The sequence below is a fragment of the Bidens hawaiensis genome, unplaced genomic scaffold (assembly GCF_021521415.1).
Source record: "Bidens hawaiensis isolate Kalapana, Puna unplaced genomic scaffold, B.hawaiensis_p1.1 tig00005453_1, whole genome shotgun sequence".
In the NCBI taxonomy this organism is placed as follows: Eukaryota; Viridiplantae; Streptophyta; class Magnoliopsida; order Asterales; family Asteraceae; genus Bidens; species Bidens hawaiensis.
In genome coordinates, this window is record NW_027491347.1 from 1,536,729 (window position 1) to 1,543,977 (window position 7,249).

At 37.2% G+C, this 7,249-nt stretch overlaps 1 pseudogene across 1 annotated transcript; it reads right to left on the reverse strand.

The window, feature by feature from the left end:
* Positions 1–912: 912 nt before the first annotated feature.
* On the reverse strand, positions 913–2,633 carry LOC143629719 (zeatin O-glucosyltransferase-like; annotated as a pseudogene). Its single transcript, XR_013153018.1, has 2 exons — positions 1,849–2,633; positions 913–1,543 (listed from the first exon to the last, which is right to left on the reverse strand). The product of XR_013153018.1 is annotated as a zeatin O-glucosyltransferase-like (transcript).
* Positions 2,634–7,249: the final 4,616 nt, after the last annotated feature.

The following is a 7,249-nucleotide window of genomic DNA, read 5'->3' on the forward strand; positions in this document are numbered from 1 at the left end:
TTTCAGTTATATCTCGTTCTAAAACTTAATAACACTAAACTGAATATGACTTGTTTCGACGTTTGCTATTGGATTTATGATCCAAATTAATTTTTAGAGATGGAAAATCAATATTTCGGTTTTGGTTCGTTTTAAGCTCAAAACCGTCTCATCCCGTGCACTTCTCTAGTAGATGTTATACACGGTTTTGGTTCCTTTTGCTTTTGACACTTTTGGTTTCCTCGCGCCTGAAGCTGTGGAGCTACTCACCCGTGTTCAGCGGGTCATGCATAGTAATGTTATGACTCCAAGATCAGCAAATATAGTTTTTAAAAGATTGGGTTTTGCGATTCAAAAAGGGGTAGCGGCGCAGCTTGTTGCCCGCTTGCCTTCTGTTTCGATGTAATCCAATAAACAATCATATATTATAGAAAAAAAACTAATATATATTTAAAGTTTTAAACTAGATTTAAGCCAAACAAGTTGTCAATTCTCAAAGAACGTTTCTTAAGCTTTGAGCCGGCCAGGTGCCCACACGACTTATGGACATGAATGCAACTGTAACCACGTAAGCTTATCATTCTAAATATCATAACAATACTATGTGGAGGCATGAACGAGCAATTACAAAGAAAAATCATAAAAATGTTTCATTTGAGCGGTGCAATTAATCAGTTGTTTTTCATTTGCTACGTCACTATATGTTACTCATATTCATAAATGAGCAACGGATCAAGCCAAAACACAAGCTCAACAAAACATGAAATGATATAAATAAATATATAGGTTGTGTTCGGTAAAACACTTCAACCCACGTACACATACATGCAATATGTTGTATCAGAGAAAATAAATTTTTAAGTTTGGGAAGACAAATTATAGGTAAAATAATATTTTTACACTTCATAGTTCATGCATATCTTCTTACAATAATCATCTACTGATGTGAGCAATAAACGACTGTAGCTGCAACCAAGAATCCCCATCTTCCTTCACCGATTTCCTTACACCGCCGCTGATCTCCACCACCCTTTTCCTTATCTCCCCCCCTCCTTCGTCGCCATCAACATCCTCACCGCCTTTTCGACATCTTCCGCCAACACCATCTCATCTCTCCGCTTCCAATCTCTAACCGTCACTCCGACTTGCAGAATATTGGTAATAAGCACTGAGTTTGTCGGCTGATCCGAATGCATGGGCCAAGCCACAATTGGCACACCCATTGATATACTCTCCATACATGAGTTCCATCCACAGTGACTCATGAACTCGCCTGTGGCCCTGTGGGCCAAGATTTCTAGCTGTGGGGCCCATTCTCGAACCACCAACCCTCTCCCTTTGATTCGTTCTTCGTAGCCTTTTGGTAACTCCACCGTAATGTATTCGTCAAAAACATCACCTTTATCGGCATCTCTTAGTGCCCATATGAACTTTTGCTTGCTAGTTTCTAACCCGATCGCGATCTCAGTGATTTGTTCTTTGGTGAGTGATGTTGTTGTTCCGAAAGAAACGAATATCACCGTATTTGGTTCTTGTGTATCAAGCCATTTAAGACACTTGTACCCTATAAGAAACATAAAATAATGGTTAAATGATATATCATTGTAGTCATATAAATATATAATAACATGCTGGTACTTTAGGTGTAGAAAATGAAGTTTTAATTTGTTCATACTTAAAAGTAATAATCAATCTTAACTTTTAAAGATTGATACACTGATAAACACCTGATTCCCTAAAGAAAGACCGATGCTTTCACTATTTTACTATCATAACCTACAAGACTAGTTAACCACCGCAAACTATGATTTATCTGATCTCTCGGATGTAGCAAAGGCAATAATTGGTTACCAAAAAAAAAAGTGATACCTTTCTCTCTTTTTGTTGTCCTTCTTATGTCTACGGGATTAAAAGGACCAAGAGCCCACAAGGTCTTGTTACGGTTTTTCTCTTCTTTTTCGAGTAGGTCTAACATCGGCTGCTCGATGATTCTACATGAGTTGTAGATGCGACCGGAGTTTAGTTTTGCGTAATCATGTTGCATAACCGTGAACTTCTTGAACTCGGCGGTGAAACAATCCTCAAATAATACTTCTGGATCAGTTATGTTGCAAAACTGTTTCCGAATAGTTGTCAAAGTGTACAACAATATCGTGAAAGCCGATACACTATGAAAAGTGTAGGATTCGGCGTTTGGGAGGGATACAAAGTCTTGGATGACTGAGCCCATGAGGGAGTCATGGATGATCACAAGGCGGCGTGTGGTGGCGGAGAGTTTGCGGAGGAGGGACGCCACCGGGTGGCGGAGTTGGGTGGTGGCTTCACATAAAGGTTGGAGGTGTGAAGGGAACTTAATGGTGGAATTAGGGTTTGGTTTTGGAGACACAAAGTTAGGTGTTTGTAGTTCATGGAAATGAATAGTGACAACCTTGAGTGGGTCCCACCCTTGTACCCGGAGTCTTGCTTGGCGGCAGTGGGTGGTGGTGCTGATGAAGTGCACGTGGATGTTGCGGTCGGAGACGAGGCGGGAGAGGTGGAGGAGTTGGTTCAAGTGGCCTTGTAATGGAAGTGGAACCATGACCATGGCTGCCGGAAAGGGTGGTGGCTCATTGTTTCTAGCATGGGCCATTTTAGTAACATGTGGAATAAGCGATGTGTCTTACGTGCTGTCTTTGGTTTGTAGGTTTTTTGTAATAACGTTTTATGCATTGTGATGCAATATTGAATATATTGGTGATGTGTGTTTGACCAAAATACGTTAGTTGTGGATATTAGTAACATGTTTTTATTCCTCTTTAAACATATCCCTTCTAGATAAGTTTTAGGTAATGGGTATACTCTAGCTAAGAGCATTTCTAACTCATATCCTATCATCTATTCATATATATATATCGTATAATTAAATAATATATTTAATTGTATAATTCTATCTTCTATTTAATAAAATAATATATTTATATCATTATCATTATAATTATAATGTATATATGTATGAACTTTCGGATGGACAAGAGTGAAATTGCACTAATTTCGACGTTGTTTTACTAATCTTGTGAAAATAACGTTAAAAGTGGTGGAATGTTAATCAGGCATCAGACATCATGTGGTGGCGTTGATAGCCGAAAGACAAGGATACATGCATCAATTGGCCGGTGTGCCGATGGTTGAGTGTTATGTGCCTTATGTCCAAGGCTTGGTGCAAAACTACTATCGAGCCGGGGGTTTCACCGGACGTGGCATCTCTATTCCTACGGGGTAGAGGTAAGGCTGTCTACATCTTACCCTGCTCAGACACTACCATAGCTTTGCTATTGGTGGGATTTACTGAGTTCGATGATGATGATGATTATCATAATCATTATCTTTTCTCTTTCCTCTACTCACAACAACTTTTAAAAAATATTAAAAAGTTTTACGGTATGAACAGTGAAACCCCAAAGTTAACTTTCCCGTATAATATTTTTCTCTACTCTACTCACAACAACTCATAATGATACCATACAATCTCCCTTGTATATATTTAGGGAGCGGGCTAGCATTCTCATCTCACCACTTATTTAAAAAAAAAATTACACTAAAGCTCATTACATTTTCTCTTTTCATTTTAATTAAATAATATTTTTTATACTTTTATCATCATCTTTTCTCTTTCGCTCGCTCACAACCACTTTCAAAAAATATTAAAAAAAAAATAGGGGCGAACGGTAAGTTTTCAAATATACAGAAAAATCACGCGTTTTCTAAAATATACAAAACTTTTCACTCAAAATCACTCTCTAAATTATAAAAACACCCCTTATATAAAATAGGGAGATGGATGAGAATGTTCTAACACTAAGTTAAGATCATATGACATTTTAAATATGCATTAAGTCACTCCACACCAGCGTTAAGTTTGTTAAAAAAATCCATAAATTATGTTTTTCACAGGTTAGAAAGAACAATATGTATTAATTACTAATTGATTTATTATTAATTATGGATCAAATCATTTCCTTTAGATGAGATGAAATGAAAGAGAGAAAAAATGAATGATGTGATATTTATATGGAGTTAAGAGGTGTTAGAGTATACCCCATGACCTTATAGGCAATTCAAATCATTTTATTCTTTTTCTTAAATATTTTTCACATTTCACCATTATTTATATTTTATCATTTTCTACGTTATCACCATTATTTATTTTTGTTTATAAAATTTCATAAATTCTTAAATATACTGAAACATTAAAAATTTTAAAATTTTCAATTTTCAATCATTTAAAAGCTGGCAAAAAGATTGTAAAACTTATAAATAAAACTAAAATAATTAAAAACTTTATTTCTTACATTAAAATTTGTAGTTTATATATGTAAATTGGCAAAACACCAAACTAATGGTTCATGTCTTGCTTTTATGGCATTGTTTATCAAGCGTTTTATATATGTGTTATATATATCATAATCAAGTTATAAGTTTAAACGGGTCAAAATAACACGTACTCATGTTAAGACATTAATTTAAATATCCAAATTATTCACTGAAAATTGGATATTTTGATGAAAGTGATCCAAACTCTCCCATGCAAGTTAAGTTAGTCACGTGAGAAGCATGCTGGGTTGGTCAAGTGCATGAAGTCTGGATAAAGTTGTTGGAATATTTCCAGTATTTGAATTTATTATTTGAATAAGTAGTCCTTATCTTTTGGGATGAATAAGTCTAGATGTTAGTTGGTAGATCCTATTTGTTAGCATGTTTATGTTAGTACTTTTCACTATTTAAGGTGATTGTGAGTCTTGTTTAATGTATGCAATTTACTACTATCAAATAAACAAAAAGTGTTCTTGGCCTCATCTGTTCTTTATTATCCAAGTTCTTATACCATCAGTGGTATTAGAGCCTTGTGCACAATCACTCTCTATTTCACAGCTCTTGTTTCCTTGCCCCTCCTAATGGCCGATCAAACCAGTAATTTGCCCACTGCCCCCACTTCAATCCCCGTGTTCAAGGGTGAAGGCTACGATCATTGGAGCATTCGATTGAAAACTATATTGAGATCTAGAGACTTGTGGGAGTTTGTGGAGAATGGAGTTGATGAAAGTGAGAAAGATGAAGGAAAGCTAAGAAATCTCGGAAAAATAGATGCTCATGCTATGGCCTTGATTCAACAGGCTGTATATGATCAACTATTTTCAAGGATTGCGTCAGCAAATTCAGCAAAGGAAAGTTGGGAAATTCTGAAAATGGAATTCTAAGGAGATAACCAAGTGAAGGCTGTCAAGTTGCAGGGGTTGAGACTTGAGTTCAAAAACTTAACCATGCGAGAAGGTGAACCGGTAGGCGATTACTTTTCTTGTGTGATGGCTATTGTGAGCCAAAAGAGTTCTTATGGTGAAGAAGTGGCGGATCAAGTAATTGTTGAAAAGATCCTTCAAAGTTTGACACCCAGATTTGACTTCATTGTTCCATCTATTGAAGTCTCTTTTGATTTGTCTCATCTCTCACCGGTAAAGTTAATGGGCTCCCTTCAATCCCAAGAAGAAAGACTAAACAGTAGACTCAATGATAAGGTGGAGAAGAATGAAGAACATGCTCTGCAGGTGATTCAAGAAAGCAATCGGCCAATATTTTCAAGTAGTCCCAGAGGAAGAGGGCGTGGCATGTATAGGGGCCGTGGTCGTGGACGAGGAAATGATAGAAGTAAGGTTCCTCAATGTTATGTCTGCAAGAAGTATGGGCATGTAGCAAAAGAATGTTGGTACAATGAAGATGTACATGTGAATGTAGCTACTGAAGTGGCAGATAAGGAAGGGGGAAGTGAAGAGCAACACTTGTTTATGGCATTCACACATGAAGTAAGTGAAACAAACAATCTGTGGTTTATAGATTTCGGATGTTCCAATCACATAACCGGTTCTAAAGAAAGTTTTACTAGTCTCAATGAAAAGTTCAAGTTGGAAGTCCAGTTGGGAAATAAAAAGAAACTGAATGTTGAAGGAACAGGGACGGTTCGAATTAACACTGGTTCTGGCACTCATAAGTTGCTCAGTGATTTTTATTATGTTCCTTCTTTGGAGTATAACATTTTGAGTGTTGGTCAACTCATGAAAAAAGGTTATTCTCTTCTATTTGAAGATGGAAAATGTATCATCAGGAACAACGGAGTAGATCTCATGAAGATTTTGGTGTCAAACAATAACATGTTTCTCCTTGATGCTACAAAGGCAGAGGCTTTCTCCTCTAACCCCACTACAGGCTCACACTTGTGGCATCTAAGATATGCTCACCTGAACTTTACTAGTCTTCGATCTCTCTATGTGCATCGCATGGTGAGTGGCTTACCCTCAATTAAAGGCTCAGGAGCATGTGAAGGCTGCATACTTGGCAAACAAACAAGGCAGTCCTTCTCTTCACATTCATGGAAAGCTATAAAGAAGCTTGAGCTCATCCATGCAGACCTTTGTGGCCCAATACAGGTACCAAGTCTTGGTCATAGCCTTTACTATCTGCTTTTTATTGATGATCTATGATGTGCGTCGGATATGCTTAAAAGAATGACCCTCATAACTAAGCTTTAATATTAAAACGAAAATCTTAAAACCACACACAACCGGTAAGTGTACCGATCGCAAGTAGTATAGACCTAGGAAGTCCGAGTATCGAACACGTGGAAACGTAAGACGCTAACGATTACTAACCCTAGACAAGACCTACCTTAGAATAATATTATATTGATTTTTGATTTCTTTTAACTTAACTGAACTAACCTAACTGACTGACAAAACTTACCAAAAATAGAAAACTTAACGGGGAACTAACTGTGTTAACTTAGGATGGAGAAAAAACGTCTACCTAGGTCTGAATCAAATTGTAGGCCTAACAAGCTAATGGATTGGATGACTTCAAGACACCGGTCCCTAAAGATGACACGACTAAGGATCGCTCGGGCTCACTGGATCACCTCTCGGTCTCACTCAACAAGCCTAAACTACTCAAAATCGCCTAAAACGACCAAATCGGGAAACAATTGTTAACGTGTTCTAATGATGGATCACCTCTCGGTCTCACCAACACTCGACCCTAATGGCAATGAATAATACACAACCAAGGATAGAGGAACAATTCAACTTAAACCAAAATAGATCAACTAGTCGCTTAAAACACCTAAACCTGACAAGAAACGAACTCGCTCTCGCGCAATTCTTATTCTAGCATGCAAAGGCAATGAGACAACCCTAACTTCTTATAACCTCTCAGTCTCAAAGAAGGTGTTTAACCGCTGTACTTAATC